The sequence below is a fragment of the Entelurus aequoreus genome, linkage group LG23 (genome assembly GCF_033978785.1).
Source record: "Entelurus aequoreus isolate RoL-2023_Sb linkage group LG23, RoL_Eaeq_v1.1, whole genome shotgun sequence".
In the NCBI taxonomy this organism is placed as follows: Eukaryota; Metazoa; Chordata; class Actinopteri; order Syngnathiformes; family Syngnathidae; genus Entelurus; species Entelurus aequoreus.
Window position 1 is genome coordinate 12,430,979 of NC_084753.1, and position 18,919 is coordinate 12,449,897.

The following is an 18,919-nucleotide window of genomic DNA, read 5'->3' on the forward strand; positions in this document are numbered from 1 at the left end:
CAATGCTAGCAAAAATCCTACATTTAAAGACAAATATTTTGTATTATGAGGGCTGTCAAACGGTTAAAATATTAATTTGCGCAAAAATCAAAAGGCACACCATTAACATTGGTCTAATGTGATTTTATTTGTTTTTGTTGATGTGACCCCAGGATGCAAAGACAGTAGGCAAAGTCCAGATAACGTCTTTTGATTATGACTAAAATAAGGAACAATCAAAAAGCACATCATGTGACCAATGTTAGGTGTGCCTTTTGCTGTTGACGTGACCCCAGGATGCAGGCACGGTAGACAACGTGCAGGTAAGGCATTTCGATTAGCACTAGGCACGGGGAAAAAAATCAAAAGGCACATCATGAGCCTGTCTACTGTGAATAATGTTCATGGGGTGTGTTTTGCTGTTGACGTGACACCAAGATGCAGAGACGGTAGGCTAAGTGCAGATAAGGGTTACCAACTCCTGAAGTGGAAAAAGGCAGGAATGTCACATTGCAGTCTTGGTATTAGGAATGTATTAGGAAAGGTTTGCTGTTGACGTGAGCCCAGGATGCAGGGTCGGTAGGCAACGTGCAGACAAGAAGGTGTTTGAATTAGCACTAGACGGGCAAAAATCAAAAGGCACACCATAAACATTGGTCTAATGTGATTTTTCGTTATTATTGACGTGACCCCAGGATGCAAAGACAGTAGGCAAGGTCCAGATAACATCTTTTAATTATGACTAAATAAGCAACAATCAAAAAGCACACCATGCACATCTGTCTATTGTGACCAATGTTCATGGTGTGCCTTTTGCTGTTGATGTGATCCCAGGATGCAGGCACGGTAGACCATGTGCAGGTAAGGCATTTCGATTAGCACTAGGCAGGGGGGAGGGGGGGGTCAAAAGTCACATTGTGAGCCTGTCTACTGTGAATAATGTTCATGGTGTGCCTTTTGCTGTTGACATGACACCAAGATGCAGAGACGGTAGGCTAAGTGCAGATAAGGGTTACCAACTCCTGAAGTGAAAAAGACAGGAATGTCACATTGCAGTCTTGGTATTAGGAATGTATGAGGAAATGTTTGCTGTTGACGTCAGCCCAGGATGCAGGGTCGGTAGGCAACGTGCAGACAAGAAGGTATTTGAATTAGCACTAGACAGGAAAAAATCAAAAGGTACACCATGAACATTGGTCTAATGTGATTTTTCGTTTTTTTTGACGTGACCCCAGGATGCAAAGACAGTAGGCAAAGAATTAATTAATTAATTCTTTGTTTTAGGCGGGGGGAAAAAAAAAAAGTACAACATTTCTGGCACATTTTCAGGCTAGCAATGAGAGGGCAAACTAATAGGACTGTCATATTTGCAAAAAAGGGACTCATTTTAATTGCATTGTTTGTAGTCAACTCCTAATGTGTGATTTACAAAAACCTATATTTAAAGACAACTCTTTGTTAATGTGAGCGCTGTCAAAATATTTAATCGAGATTAATCGCATTGTTTGTAGTTAACTCATTATTTGTGATTTAACAAATCTTATATTTAAAGAAAAATCTGTTATGAGTGCTGTCAACCTACTAAAATATTTATTCTTGTTTAATCGCATTGTTCGTAGTTAACTCATAATTAATCATGGTTAAAAAAACATCCTATATTTGGAGACAAATCTTTGTTATGAGTGCTGTCAAACACTAATATTTAATCTTGTTTAATCGCATTGTTTGTAGTTAACTCATACTAATGTGTGATTTAAAAAATCTCATATTTAAAGACAAATCTGTGTCTTTTAAATATAGGATTTTTAAATATAGGATTGTCAAAATATCAAAAATATTTAATTGAAATCAATCGCATTGTCTGTAGTTAACTCAATAATCGTGATTTAAAAGAGCCTATATTTAAAGACAAATCTTTGTTAATGTGAGCGCTGTCAAAATATTAAAATATTTAATCGAGATTAATCGCATTGTCTGTCGTTAACTCATTAATCCTGATTCAACTAATCCTCTATTTAGAGAAAAGTCTTTGTTATGAGGGCTGTCAAGCGATTAAAATATTTAATTGCGATTAATCACATTTATTGTAGTTAACTCATTATTATTTGTGATTAAGACATCTTATATTTAAGGACACATCTGTTATGAGTGCTGTCAAACTATTAAAATATATAATCTGGTTTAATGACATTGTTTGTAGTTCACTCATAATGTGTGATTTAAAAAAAATACAAAAATATATATACAGTATGTATGTATGTATGTATGTATGTATGTATGTACACTACCGTTCAAAAGTTTGGGGTCACCCAAACAATTTTGTGGAATAACCTTCATTTCTAAGAACAAGAATAGACTGTCGAGTTTCAGATGAAAGTTCTCTTTTTCTGGCCATTTTGAGCGTTTAATTGACCCCACAAATGTGATGCTCCAGAAACTCAATCTGCTCAAAGGAAGGTCAGTTTTGTAGCTTCTGTAACGAGCTAATCTGTTTTCAGATGTGTGAACATGATTGCACAAGGGTTTTCTAATCATCAATTAGCCTTCTGAGCCAATGAGCAAACACATTGTACCATTAGAACACTGGAGTGATAGTTGCTGGAAATGGGCCTCTATACACCTATGTAGATATTGCACCAAAAACCAAACATTTGCTGCTAGAATAGTCATTTACCACATTAGCAATGTATAGAGTGTATTTCTTTAAAGTTAAGACTAGTTTAAAGTTATCTTCATTGAAAAGTACAGTGCTTTTCCTTCAAAAATAAGGACATTTCAATGTGACCCCAAACTTTTGAACAGTAGTATATATATATATGTATATGTATATATATATATATATATATATATATATATATATATATATATATATATATATATATATATATATATATATATATATATATATATATTAGAATTGAGCGTTTTCTACGCGTGTTCAAAATGTCAACAATACTTACGTGAGCCGGTTGTTTGGGCTGCAACCGGACGTCACGTGCAATTAAATGATCTAAATATGGCACCGTTTAATCTCGTGTGTACTGATACCGGTTGTATAAACAAAATGTGGTCGGTGCCGATAAAAGTACTAATTCCTGGTCACTTTGCGGTACGTTTTCGCTCCGAGCTTCAACCTCTACGTGTGTTTGCATGCGAGAGGCCCCGCCTCTACCCACAGGTACAAATATAAGACTGACAATAAGCATCACACTGTTTCTTTTATTCCACTATAGATAGTTCAGAAAGCTTTGTGCAGATTTGTATCAAACTTTCAGCAAATGTCCTAAATAAGATGAGGAACAAGTGATTACATTTTGGAGGTGATCCGAGTCACTGTCTGGGTTCAGGACTTTTTTACAATCAGGAGGTCCGCACTCTCTGTTTTTTTAGTGTTCTTTTCTTTTAATGTGAACTCTATGAAAATATCATCATGGGGAAAGACAATGCAGCGTTTTAATTTAAAAGTGTCCTCGTTTTTAACTCTAAAATAAAGAAAGCAAGAACAAGAGAGCCATCGGGTGCGACACTTTGCACATCCCCCACAGGGGATGAATAATTCTGGGCTTAACTGCGCCAAATATTGTCAAGCAGGGAGGTTTCTTTCCCCCAGTCGTTTACTTGCAGCACACACTTCTTGCAGAGCTGTTATATTTACTGCAAACTTACAAATATTGGTACGGTTTATTTACCCAAACTGCAGGAGAAAACAGTTTTGTTTCAAACACGTTGTACTTAATCAGCTCCTAATAATGTTGTTCCTGTAATGGAAACCTACTTTTCACTAAACTAATATGTACACCTTTTTATATTGGGCCATTTGAAAATGTTAGCAAAGTATTGCGACCTGTTTGCGGCAGGGGGTTATGTATTTGCATCATTGACTGTGTCATATTTGCAAAAAAAGGGACTAAAGCACATGGAAAGCAAAACAAATGTGTATTGGAAATGTTCTAATAAAGTAGTCAAACAAAATTGTCTTTCCTAGATTTATTTGAGAAGCTCGAGCATCTCACAAGGCACAGGTCACATTCATAGCAATGTACGTCAGGGGTGCGCCGTAGGAAGAGAGATGCGTTATTCTTTATACACTGAATACAAGGGGGAGGAAGGGGTGTAGGCTCAGTTTGGAGGGGGGTGAGAGCATATGACGCAACTCAGTTGAAAGTGTCCACACTGGGGAAGTGACCTGCAGTAGCACCCGGTGCCCGATGAGAAAAGCAGGCCTTTATTTCTGTACCGGTGCTTAAAAAAAGTGTATTTAATTAAAATACTTCAATGACATCAATAAAAAGATAGCTAATGCTTTCAAAATCAAGAGATAATTTGTTGTGGTGACAATACAAAACAAAAGTGCAGAAAATTTATTTTAATGTGCATTTGGCAGCCAAAAATCAAAAAGTGCATCATGCTCATTTGTTTATTGTGAATAATATTCATAGTTGCTTTTTGCTGTTGACGTGACACCAAGATGCAGTGACGGTAGGCTAAGTGCAGATAAGGATTACCAACTCCTGAAAAAGGCAGAAATAGCTGTATAGCTCGGTTGGTAGAGTGGCCGTGCCAGCACCTTGAGGGTTCCAGGTTCGATCCTCGCTTCTGCCATCCTAGTCATCGCCGTTGTGTCCTTGGGCAAGACACTTTACCCACCTGCTCCCAATGCCACCCACACTGGTTTAAAAATGTAACTTAGACATTGGGTTTCACAATGTAAAGTGCTTTGAGTCACTAGAGAAAAGCGCTATATAAATATTATTCACTTCACAAATGTCACATTGCAGTCTTGGTTTTAGGAATGTATGGGGAAATATTTGCTGTTGACGTGAGCCCAGGATGCAGGGTCGGTAGGCAAAGTGCAGACAAGCAGTTCTTTAAATTAGCACTAGACAGGCAAAAATCACACACCAAGAACTTTGGTCTAATGTGATTTTTCGTTTTTGTTGGCGTGACCCCAGGATGCAAAGACAGTAGGCAAAGTCCAGATAACGTATTTTAATTATGACTAAATAAGAAACAATCAAAAAGCACACCATGTGACCAATGTTAATGGTGTGCCTTTTTCTGTTGATGTGACCCCAGGATGCAGACAGGGTAGGCAAAGTGCAGATAAGGCACATCAAAAGGCACATCGTGAGCCTGTCTACTGTGAATAATGTTCATGGTGTGTGTTTTGCTGTTGACGTGACACCAAGATGCAGAGACGGTAGGCTGAGTGCAGACAAGAAGGTCTTTAAATTAGCACTAAACGGGCAAAAATCAAAAGGCACACCATGAGCATTGGCCACAGTAGACAAATGTTCATGGTGGGATTCACTTCACAAATGTCACATTGCAGTCTTGGTTTTAGGAATGTATGGGGAAATATTTGCTGTTGACGTGAGCCCAGGATGCAGGGTCGGTAGGCAAAGTGCAGACAAGCAGTTCTTTAAATTAGCACTAGACAGGCAAAAATCACACACCAAGAACTTTGGTCTAATGTGATTTTTCGTTTTTGTTGGCGTGACCCCAGGATGCAAAGACAGTAGGCAAAGTCCACATAACGTCTTTTAATCATGACTAAATAAGCAACAATCAAAACACACACCATGGACATCTGTCTATTGTGACCAATGTTCATGGTGTGCCTTTTGCTGTTGATGCGACCCCAGGATGCAGACATGGTAGCAAAGTGCAGATAAGGTATTTTGATTAGCACTAGGCAGGGGGAAAAAAATCAAAAGGCACACCATGAGCCTGTCTACTGTGAAAAATGTTCATTGTGTGTGTTTTGCTGTTGAAGTGACACCAAGATGTAGAGACGGTAGGCTAAGTGCAGAAGGATTACCAATTCCTGAAGTGAAAAAGGCAGAAAAATGTCACGTTGCAGTCTTGGTATTAGGAATTTATGAGGAAATGTCTGGTGTTGATGTGAGCCCAGGATACAGGGATGGTAGGCAAAGTGCAGAAAATAAGGTCTTTAAATTAGCAGTAGATGGGCAAAAATCAAAAGGCACACCATGAACATTGGCCACAATAGACAAATGTTCATGGTGGGACTTTTCCTCTATGTTGATGTGACCCCAGGATGCAAAGACAGTAGGCAAAGTCCAGATAACGTATTTTAATAACTGAATAAGCAACAATCAAAAAGCACACCATGGCCATCTGTCTATTGTGACCAATGTTCATAGTGTGCTTTTTGCTGTTGATGTGACCCCAGGATGCAGACACGGTAGGCAAAGTGCAGATAAGGATTACCAACTCCTGAAGTGAAAAAGGCAGAAACGTCACGTTGCAGTCTTGGGATTAGGAATGTATGAGGAAATGTCTGCTGTTGCCGTGAGCCCAGGATGCAGGGATGGTAGGCAAAGTGCAGACAAGAAGATCTTTAAATTAGCACTAGATGGGCAAAAATCAGAAGGCACACCATGAACATTGGCCAAAATAGACAAATGCTCATGGTGGGACTTTTCGTCTTTGTTGACGTGACCCCAGGATGCAAAGACAGTAGGAAAAGTCCAGATAATGTATTTTAATTATGACTAAATAAGCAACAATCAAAAAGCACACCATGGACATCTGTCTATTGTGGCCAATGTTCACGGTGTGCCTTTTGCTGTTGATGTGACCCCAGGATGCAGACACAATAGGCAAAGTGCAGATAAGGTCTTTTAGTAATAGGCAGGGGGGGGGGGGGGGGGGATCTAAAGGCACTTCATGAGCGTGTCTATTGTGAATAATGTTCATGGTGTGCCTTTTGCTGTTAACATGTTCCCCCAAAAAAGCAGAGACAGGAGGTTAAGTGCAGATAACGTTAACCAGTTAAGACGTACCAACTCCTGGAGTGAAAAAGGCAGAAAGTGTCACATTGCACTCTTGTTATTATAGCGAGACAATAGGCAAAGTGCAGATAAGGTCGTTTTAATTAGCAACTGGGCAGGCAAAAATAAAAGGCACACCATAAACATTAGTCACAATAGACAAATCTTTTGTTGATGTGACCCAAGGACGCAGAGACGGTAGGCAACGCCTTTTAATTAGCACTAGGTGGAAAAAAAATCAAAAAGTACATCATGTACATTTGTCTATTGTGGCTGCTGTTCACGGTGTGCCTTTACACGCCTTAATACACGCGACAACACACGTGTTAACACACACACACACACACACGTTCAATGCAAGAGAATTACTAATATGAGGCACGTTCATCATAACAGCACTAGGAGAAAACACAGTGTGTTTGAATCATCGTCTACCTGCAGTCCACAAAAAGACGCTCTCCACCAGCACTCGCCTCAGCTCTCATGAATATTCATGAGCATGTGATTGACATGCAGGCAATGATGGGAAATTTGTTCCGCGCATAGTTAGAGGGAGGCTACTGCTTTATCACATGGCATGTAAAGATGGCTGGACGGAGTGTGTGTGCGTGTGTGTGTGCGTGTGTGTGCGTGTGTGTGTGTGTGTCTCCCGAGGGGACTGGTGGGAGATAAACGGGCTGTTGTTGTGAGCAGTCACATATGAATAAAGCCCAGATTTAAAAACCCTGAGGTCGTAGGTCATAAATAGAAAAATGTAAACACACTGGTGAATGCAACTGGCTTGACGTGTGTGTGTGTGTGCGTGTGTGTGTGTGTGTGTGTGTGTGTTTAGAAACATCACACCCCCCGGGCGAGGAGAGAAGCAGGCTAGAAAAAAAAGGGGATTAGTCTCAATGTTGACATCCACTACGTCATAAGCAGAAGGTCTTTGAAAGCAACATTTGGGTATTTCTTGAGGTGACATTAGACGGAATTCATCCCGTTTTGGAGCGAACACCTTTCACTCCGTCACTGCATGTGTGAGGGTATAAATGTATTGATCGGAGGGGATTCTGCGCTGCTGGGAAACTATGCAATTGGAGTAAATTGAATGCGGCGGTGCCTTTGGGGTGATCGTTACTAATCCTTTAATGCCATGATGACATCCCCTGTGCAATTACATTCCTCTACACTGCAGTTTGAATATACGTGGTGCTGCTGTACCTGCCGGGTGGTTTAACACCACTCATACACATGTAGTCCACCAGAGAATAAGAAGACAAAGCAGGAGGTATTTCCAATATTGCTAATTTGTTGCTATATTGAAAAATTGGTGGTGCACAAAATCGATCCACATCCGAATCGTGATTCTTATTCATTCTGATTCTAAACTGATTGAGAATTAAAAAAAAAATCAGTTTTAAAAGAATTTCGAATAAAGATTATCTATTCATAATTTTCAAAAATGTATTTAAAAATTTGTTTTAAAGATACACCTATTTGTTTAAAAATACCACTTATTTGTATAGGCAGTGGTGAATTTGAATAAAGGTTAATGATTCATAATTTCTAAAAATATATTTAAAAAAAAAAAAATGCAAATAAAATATTTTTAATTTTTTGTAAGAATACATTTCTACAAAGACGTTATCGGGCCATATATTCGATGTTTATTTTTAATAAATTTGTAAACTTTTGTAAAAACCAAAAATTAAAAAACATTGTCATTTTGGGGTATTGTGTAGAGAATTTTTACAACCGTGTAAAAATAGCACCTATTTGTTTAAACATAACACGTATTAGTATGGGCAGTGTTAAATTTGAATAGTGGTTATCAATTCATCATTTTCAAAAATGTATTTAAAATAAAATATTTTTGATTAGTTTTTTTTTTTTCAAGAATCAATTTTTTTTTTTAAAAAACGTTTTAAGGCTATTTCTCATTTTTATGTTAATACATTTTTAAAAATCTTCCCCCCAAAAAAGTTTCACATTATCATTATGGGGTATTGGGTGTGGAATTTTGAGGACAAAAAAAATATATATTTACCATTTTGGAGTTAAGAATTCAGTTATTTGTTTAAAAATTCTACTAATTTGTATAGGCAGTGGTACATTTGAATAAGGGTTAATGATTCATAATTTCAAAAAATATATTAAAAAAAAAACAAATAATGCAAATAAAATATGTATTTTTGTATTTTTTTTTTTTTAAAGAATCAATTTCTACAAAGACGTTATCAGGCCATATCTTTATTTATTTTTAATACATTTGTAAACTTTTCTAAAATCCAAAAATTCAAAAACATTGTCATTTCGGGGTATTGTGTAGAGAATTTTAAAGACAGTTTGAAAATAGCACCTATTTGTTTAAACATAACACGTATTAGTATGGGCAGTGTTAATTTGAATAGTGGTTATCAATTCATCATTTTCAAAAATGTATTTAAAATAAAATATTTTTGATTAGGTTTTTTTTTTTTCAAGAATCAATTAAAAAAAACAAAAACGTTTTAAGGCTATTTCTCATTTTTATGTTAATACATTTTTAAAAATGTTCCCCCCAAAAAAGTTTCACATTATCATTATGGGGTATTGTGTGTGGAATTTTGAGGACAAAAAAAATATATATTTACCATTTTGGAGTAAAGAATTACAGTTATTTGTTTAAAAATTCTACTAATTTGTATAGGCAGTGGTACATTTCAATAAGGGTTAATGATTCATAATTTCAAAAAATATATTTAAAAAAAACAAATAATGCAAATAAAATATGTATTTTTGTAATTTTTTTTTTTTTAAAGAATCAATTTCTACAAAGACGTTATCAGGCCATATCTTTATTTATTTTTAATACATTTGTAAACTTTTCTAAAATCCAAAAAGTCAAAAACATTGTCATTTCGGGGTATTGTGTAGACAATTTTAAAGACAGTTTGAAAATAGCACTTATTTGTTTAAACATAATACGTATTTGTATGGGCAGTGTTAAATTTGAATAGTGGTTATTGATTCATCATTTACAAAAATTGATTTAAAAAAAAAAAGTTTTTCATTAGGTTTTATTTTTTCAAGAATCAACTAAAAAAAAAAAAAAAAACGTTTTTAGGCTATCTCTCATTTTTATGTTAATACATTTTCAAAAATGTTCCCCCCAAAAACATTATCATTATGGGGTATTGTGTGTGGAATTTGAGGACAAAAAAAAATATTTTTCACCATTTTGGAGTTAAGAATTACAATTATTTGTTTAAAAAATATAGTTATTTGTATAGACAGTGGTACATTTGAATAAAGGTTAATGATTCATAATTTAAAAAATACCGGTATATAAAAAAAAAAAAAAATTGCAAATAAAATGTATTTTTTTCTAATTATTTTTTTAAGAATCAATTTCTACAAGACGTTATCAGGCCATATCTTCGTTATTTCTTTTTGATAAATATGTAAACTTTTCTAAAAACCAAAAATTAAAAACCATTGTCATGTCGGGGTATTGTGTAGAGAATTTTAAAGACAGTTTGAAAATAGCACCTATTTGTTTAAACATAACAAGTATTTGTATGGGCAGTGTTAAATTTGAACAGTGGTTATCGATTCATCATTTTCAAAAATCGATTTAAAATAAAATATTTTTGATTAGTTTTTTTTTGTCAAGAATCAATTAAAAAAAACGTTTTTAGGCTGTCTCTCATTTTATGTTGTTAATACATTTTCAAAAATGTCCCCCCCCCCCTCCCCCCTCCCCCCAAAATGTTTCACATCATGATTATGGGGTATTGTGTGTGGAATTTTGAGGACAAAATAATTATTCTTGACCATTTTGGAGTTAAGAATTACAATTATTTGTTTAAAAAGTATACTTATTTGTATAGGCAGTATTACATTAGAATAAAGGTTATTGATTCATCATTTTCAAAAATCTATTTTGGAAAAATATAAAACATTTTTTTATTTATTACAATTTTTTTTAAGAATACATTTTTAAAAAGACGTTTTTGGCCGTCTTTCAGTTTTTTGTTTTTAATACATTTGTAAAAATGTCTAAACTGTTTCACATTACCATTATGGTGTATTGTGTGTAGAATTTTGAGGACAAAAGTTGATTTATTCCATTTTGGAGTTGAAAAATAACACTTATTTATTTAAAAATAACATTTATTTGTATAGGCAGTATTACATTTTAATAAAGGTTATCATTCTATTCTCAATGAATATAATGTGTGTGTATATAATTTTTTTTAAATTATGAACCGATAACTTTTATTCAAATTTAACACTGCCTGTACAAATAAGTAAATGACAGTGAAAATTTTATTTTCAAACTCCAAAATGGAATAAATCAACTCTTTGTCCTAAAAAATTTACACACAGTAGGCCTATCCCATCATGACAATGTGAAATTAGAAATGTATTTTATTTTTTGGAAATGTATTTTTTTTTTTAATTACAAAGAATTACTAAAAAATCAATTGTAAAATGTGATTCTTCAAAAAAATAAAAATAAATAAAGAATAGATTTTTTAAATATACTTTTTATTTTTTTATTGATTTTATTAATTTTTATAGACTACATATTTTAAAATACGCTTTTAGGCCCTCTCTTAGTTTTATTTATTTTTAATACATTTTCCAAAAATGTCAAATAAACAAAAAATGGTTTCACGTTGTCATTATGGGGTATTGTGTGTAGAATTGTGAGGTCACAACATTTATTTATTACATTTTGGAGTTTGAAAATAACACTTATTTGTTTAAAAAAAAACAACCACCTAATAGTATAGGCTGTGTTAAATTTGAATAAAGGGTATTAATTCATAACTTTCACAAATAGATTATAACAATTTATATATATATATATATATATATATATATATATATATATATATATATATATATATATATATATATATATATATATATATATATATATATATATATATATATATATATATATATATATATACATATTTAATTATTTTTTTTAAATACATTTTAGGCCATCGCTTGGTGTTTTATTTTTAATACAGTTTCTAAAAAAGAAAAAAACGGTTTCACATTATGAGGTATTGTGTGTAAAATTTTGAGGACAAAAAGTTGACGCGTTCCATTTTGGAATAAGGCTTTAACATCGCAAAATGTGGAAAAAATTAAGCACTGTGAATTATTTTGGGATGCGTTGTAAAAGAGCCGTTCAAAAGACTTGATTAATTCGCAAATGTCACATCCCTACTTCATATTCCCAAGACCGATATAAAGATCTGGGGCCGTACTTATCAAGCTTCTTAGAATTACTCCTAAGAAGTCTGCTAAGAGTTGACTTAAGAGTAAATAAATTATTCGCTGAAAGCTGCACTTAAAAGTTAGTTATCAAGCGTCTTACTCACACTTTCAGCGAAGTGTAGGACTGAATCTTAAGTGTCACACTCAGAGCTGAATTACGACATTACTATGTGCCGTAAACGCAATTTTAGGTGACGTAATTTCTGTGTCCATAGAAATGACCAATCACGGAAGGGAATCCGTTGTCTAAGAATAAAGAAATATCTTGGAAATATTTAAGTGGACAATGGGAGTGTATATTTTGACAATAAACTACAAAATAATACAAAACAAACTAGTCCCCGCCGGCACTCACGCTACCGCTCCCTCTCTTCTATCGCCCACACACTCACTGACGTCACTCACCTCACGGCCACACACATACGCTACTGTCATAACATTTTCTTTCCAATTCATTAATTAGGCAACTAATTTGAAACTGGTGTGGGTGGCTCTATATATACTAGCCCACTGCAGACACATGCAGAAATCAACAAGGAATCGAAAAGTATTAAATCTGTGACAAAAATAATATCCGCTCTGTCTAAACGCTGCAGTTTGATCAGCTGCTCGTCATAAAAAAAAACCAAACATTGTTCCGTTCCCTGAACGTTCGCGCACGTCTCTCTCGCCTCAGTGCCATCCCCTGCTGGCAACTCCTAACCACTTAAGACACCTCTGAAGGTCTCTTAAATATCGTGGAGAGTAGGAGTGATTCTTAGACTTAAGAACGTTGATAAAAAGCTTTTATTCTTAAGTTTGAGAGTAGGACTAAATTTCGCAAATTCTCAGGACTTAAGTGTAAAATGGCACTCTAAGAAGCTTGATAAGTACGGCCCCTGGAAGTTGTCTTTGTTACTCTGTCACTCCCCTTTTCCACCCTCTTAGCAGCAAACACTTGCTACTCTGTAAACAGATGTTATTTAAGACCTCAAATAAAAACTTAAAAGACCTTAGCTTTCTCTGGACATTTCTTTATGGAATAGGAAGAATTCCAAAAACAATTGAGTGACCAATGCCTTGCTCATGCAATGCCTGGGAAGCAAACCTTCAGTATTTCCACCAACAAGACACAATTGAACCAATGCAGCTTGATTGATTGAGCTACTCTGCCTAATAAAACGCTCTCATTCAAGAGTTGAAATCCACTTTTGTGGACAAAATGTGTTTTTACAAGTCCAATACAGGCACCAAGTGGATGTAAATGAGGCAAACATTGCAGATGCTCTTCTTTTTTGCTTTGTTTGTTTCACAAATCACCATTAACTGGTACAGTGAGAGTTTAAAAACAACATGTATTCCTATAGGCAGTGTTAGATTGGAATAAATGTTAATCAGGCTGTAAATAGTCTGTTGATTTTCACTAAAATGATGACTACGCCCCGTTGTGTGCGTTGCCATGGCAGCTGATATTCAACATCAGCTGCCATGCCACATCTCATTTTGTATTGCAACATTTAAAATTAAGCAAAATTGTGCAGTTGTTATATCTTGTTTTATTATCATCATACTATCATTTGTAAGTATGCAGTGCACAGTTTAAGGTGAATTTTATGTTTCCTGTTGCGCCCTAAAAAGGGTTGATACTGTAAGTATTGCACTTATTACACGTCACCTGTTTGATTGCAACTTAGTTGTAGTTTTCATTAACAAATTAAAAAGTTAAAATCGCTAATGCTAATCAGCAGCATGTCAATGGCATAAACAATGTATATTAGCATCAAGCTAGCGCATTTTTTGGAAATATGGAGCCTTATTTACTTAGTTCGGAGCGTTTTTTTGAGTCAATTTCTTTGTTGGAATTGAAAATTATCTAGAAGTAGTTTGGCAGAGTCCGCTCTCAGTGCTGCTGGAGTGATCGGCAACTACCGACAAAACCGTAACATGGCACCCTTGGATTTTACGTAGTTGGGTGCCCGGTAAGACGCTGCCAAAAAAGTATAGGAGTCGGTTGTGGGGGTTAATTTGTGTCTTTTATTATGAAAGCTTTTTTTTGTCGCCGAATTTATGGAACTGGATTTTTTTACGTTTGAATTTTGTAAAAAAAAATTTTTTTTACATCAAAATTTGCTGACAATTTCATTTAAAAAAAATTAATTGTCGAAAAATGTGCTGCTTCAAAAATCAAGACTCACTTCTATGAGGGTTAATTTGTGTCTTTGTTACGAAAGCTTTTTTTGACACTGAATTTATTTAACTGGATTTTTTGCGATCAAATTTTGCGAATTGAATTTTTTTTACATCAAATTATACTGACCATTTTATTAAAAATAAATTCAGTGTATAAAAGTTCAGTGTAAAAAAAATTCAGTGCTAAATAATTCAGTGTAGAAGAATTCGCTGCTTCAAGACTCACTTCCTGTAGACTAAGACTGAAGCAACGATGCTGTCTCAGAAGCAGCCAATGAGGTGTCAGGTTTGAAGTCACATGACACGGGTCTTGCGAAACTGCATAACAACATAATTAACTACATTTTTATACACTTAATTTTTTGCCACAGAATATTTTTACACTGAATGTGTTTTCAAATAAATTGTCAGCATAACTCGGTGTAAAAAAAAAATCAGTTCACAAAATTCAAACGTAAAAAAATTCAGTTACATAAATTCAGTCTCTAAAAAAATCAGCGTAAAAAAATTCAGTGTCAAAAAATTTGCTGGTTCAAAAATCAAGACTCACTTCTATGGAGGATAATTTGTGTCTTTATTCTGAAAGCTTTTTTTGACACTGAATTTATGTAACTGGATTTTTGCGTTTTAATTTTGCAAACTAAATTTTTTTTACATCAAACTATGCTGACAATTTCATTGAAAATAAATTCAGTGTAAAAAAATTCAGTGTACAAAAATTCAGTGTTTTAAAATTCAGTGTGCAAAAAAATCGGTGCTAAAAAATTCAGTGTAGAAAAATTTGCTGCTCCAAAAAGCAAGACTCACTTCCTGTAAATTGAGACTAAAGCAACGGATCCTGTCTCAGAAGCAGCCAAAATTATAAAAATTCAGTGTAGAAAAAAATTCAGTGTTTAAAAATTCAGTGTCAAAAAATTTGCTGCTTCAAAAAACCTTCTATGAAGGTTAATTTGTGTCTTTATTGGGAAAGGTTTTTTTGACAAGGAATTTATGTAACTGGATTTTTGTTTTTGAATTTTGTAAACCACATTTTTTTACATCAAATTATGCTGACAATTTCATTGAAAATAAATTCAGTGTCAAAAAATTCAGTGTATAAAAAGTCAGTGCTAAAACATTCAGTGCAAAAAAATCCGGTGTTTTAAAATTCAGTGTGAAAAAAATTCAGAGCTAAAAAATTTGGTGTAGAAAAATTCACTGCTTCAAAAAGCAAGACTCTCTTCCTGTAAACTAAGACTGAAGCAACGATCCTGTCTCAGAAGCAGCCAATGAGGTGTCAGGTTTGAAGTCACATGACACGGGTCTTTCGGCATTAAAAAAAAGCAGTTAACTGGGCAACACAACATAATTAACTACATTTTTATACATTGAATTTTTTTACACTGAATATTTTTTACACTGAATTTGTTTTCAAATAATTTGTCAGCATAACTTGATGTAAAAAATAATAATAATAATAATAATCAGTTCACAAAATTCAAACATAAAAAATTCAGTCTATAAAAAAATTCAGTGTCGAAAAATGTGCTGCTTCAAAAAGCAAGACTCACTTCTATGAAGGTTAATTTGTGTCGTTATTCTGAAAGCTTTTTTGACACTGAATTTATGTAACTGGATTTTTGTGTTTGAATTTTGCCAACCAAATAAATTCGGTGTCAAAAAATTCAGTGTATAAAAATTCAGTGCAAAAAAGTTCAGTGTGAAAAAAAATTCAGTGTAAAAAAAATTCATAGCTAAAATATTCAGTGTAGAAAAATTTGCTGGTTCAAAAAGCAAGACTCACTTCCTGTAAACTAAGACTGAAGCAACGATCCTGTCTCAGAAGCAGCCAATGAGGTGTCAGGTTTAAAGTCACATGACACGGGTCTTACAAAACTGCATTAAAAATAAAGCAGTTAACTGGGCTCCCTTGGCATAATACAACATAATTAACTGAAATTTTCAAACAAAATTTGTATACACTGAATATTTATTACACTGAGTATTAAACCACTGAATTTGTTTTCAAAGAAATTGTCAGCATAACTTGATGTAAAAAAAATTAAAAAAAACAGTTCACAAAATTCAAATGTAAAAAATTCAGTTACATAAATTCAGTCTATAAAAAATTCAGTGTGGAAAAATGTGCTGCTTCAAAACGCAGGAGTCACTTCTGTGGGGGTTAATTTGTGTCTTTATTACGAAAACTTTTTTGACACTGAATTTATGTAACTGGATTTTTGGGTTTGAATTTTGCGAACTGAATTTTTTATGCTGACAGTTTCATCGAAAATAGATTCACTGTCAAAAAATGAAGTGTAAAAAAATTCAGTGCTAAAAAATTCAGCGTTTTAAAATTCAATGTGAAAAAAATTCAGTGTAAAAAAAAATCAGAGCTAAAAAATTCGGAGTAGAAAAATTTGCTGCTTCAAAAAGCAAGACTTACTTCCTGTAAATTGAGACTGAAGCAACGATCCTGTCTCAGAAGCAGCCAATGAGGTTTCAAGTTTGAAGTCACATGACACGGGTCTTGCGAAACTGCATTAAAAATAAAGCAGTTAACTGGGCTCACTTGGCATAATGCAAAATAATTAACTGAAATTTTCAAACAAAAATGTTTATACACTGAATATTTTTTACACTGAGTTATGCTGACAAACCACTGAATTTGTTTTCAAAGAAATTTTCAGCATAACTTGATGTAAAAAAGTGTTATGACTTCACCTTTATCTTTAGTTTTTAAGCCAAAATGCGTCTGTTCTCCCTTTTCTGTATACACACTGTGTCTGCTTGTAAGTACTCAGTGATTGTGCGCTGCCGAACACGCTCGTCTTCTAGTAAACCAGCAATTATGTGACGACGACGGGGATGTGGGGGGGTTGGGGTAACCGGTACGTTTCAGAGGCGGTATAGTACCGTACTGCAAGGGGTTCTGGGTATTTGTTCTGTTGTGTTACGGTGCGGATGTTCTTCCGAAATGTGTTAGTCGTTCTTGTTTGGAGTGGGTTCACAGTGTGGCGCATATTTGTAACAGTGTTAAAGTTGTTTATACGGCCGCCCTCAGTGTGACCTGTATGGCTGTTGACCAAGTATGGCTTGCATTCACTTGTGTGTGTGAAAAGCCGTAGATGTTATATTGTTGTGCAGGTGGAAATCGGGAGAAATTCGGGAGAATGGTTGCCCCGGGAGATTTTCGGGAGGGGCACTGTAATTCGGGAGTTTCCCGGGAAAATCGGGAGAGTTGGCAAGTATGGCCGGAGGACATGGGAACAGTTCTCGTTGGGGTTCTGGACCCAGAAGCTCTGTCCGTCTTGGTTATAGAGCGAAACCTCTTCTTTCCCTCCGGTGTAGAAGTAAGTGCTTGTTAAAAAAAAACTGTTCGGGGTGTCCCAATAAGGGATGGGTATTGAATAAGTCACTTTTTTTTTTGGCACCGACCAAATCCCGCCGGTCCACTGATTCACATGAAATTCAACGGTGCCATTTTTTTTCAGTTGACGTCACGCCCAGCGGCCGATTCAGTTGACTCTTCCCAGTTTGGCACTTGGCGATCACTCCAGCAGCACTGAGAGCGACTCAGCCAGACTACCTCGAGGTAATGTCGCAATTCGACTGACTCAAAAAAACGTAAGTAAAGTAAGGCTCCACATTTCCCCCCAAAAAAGGCGCTAGCTTGATGCTAATACACATTGTCCTTGCCATTGACATGCTGCCGATTAGCATTAGCGATTGTACATGGCGATTTCCATCCACGCGTCCGTTTTCTTTCGCTTATCCGAAGCTGGGTCGCGGGGGCAGCAGCCTAAGCAGAGAAGCCCTGACTTCCCTCTCCCCAGCTACTTCGTCCAGTTCCTCCCGAGGGATGACGAGGCGTTCCCAGGCCAGCCGGGAGACATCGTCCCTCCCCTGGTCAGACGCGCCCTAAACACCTCGCCTGGCTCCTCCCAATGTGGAGGCGCTGCTGCAGACACGGTGATGTCAACGCCTCCAAATGTAGTAATGAAAACCACAATGAAGATGCACAATACAATCAAACAGCTGGTGCGTAATAAGTACAACACTTACAGTGTTAACACTTTTTAGGGCGCAACAAAAAAACTCAACACTACAGCCATCGAACGTCTTGGACTTGCAACTGTGTTTGCAATTTAATGTCATATATGATGATAATAAAACAGTATGATAAGTGGACAGCAGTTATCATAATCAGCTCATTTAATCGCAATTAATTCTGCATGTTTTGCATATTTCCTTGCCCCAAAATGTAAAGAAAACAAATACCAATGTAGATTGGGACTGGAGAGTAATGGCAATATTTATTTTTATTTCACTGATGAGGAAAAAAAACACCACCAAAATCCAAGAGCATCTATTTGAGAGACGTCACTGAGTAAAAATAGAAGGCAAATATGAGGGGTAGAGTTACTGAATGCTGTTTGTGCAATCATTAGGTCGAGTCAGTGATTAAAAAAAATCAATTGCAGTATGAAATCCTCGGTGGTTACGAGCCTGGGGCTATTTTGGAAACACTCCACTGATTATGGAGCAGCCATGCTCCACGCTGCACCACAAGCACACCAACAAAGAGGCAAACATGCACCTTTGGGTTTTGTTGTTGTTGTTGTTGTCTTTTTCTGCTAAGTGCCGTGAAAACACTCGCTTGGCTGAGGTGAGCATCCAGTTCAGGCGAGAGAGGGAGCGGCGCCATCCAGGCAAGGAGCGGGAAAAGAGAA

At 35.4% G+C, this 18,919-nt stretch overlaps 1 long non-coding RNA gene across 2 annotated transcripts in view; it reads left to right on the forward strand.

Moving 5' to 3' along the window:
- Positions 1-18,919, forward strand: part of LOC133640743 (uncharacterized) — an 88,536-nt gene that overhangs the window by 5,128 nt on the left and 64,489 nt on the right. The window contains exons 2-3 of one of the 2 annotated variants that reach the window (XR_009824207.1): positions 17,681-17,813; positions 17,968-18,309. This is a non-coding gene — a long non-coding RNA (uncharacterized LOC133640743). Of the gene's footprint in view, positions 1-17,680; positions 17,814-17,967; positions 18,310-18,919 lie in introns of those variants that run through there. The other variant, XR_009824208.1, reaches the window with a different exon arrangement.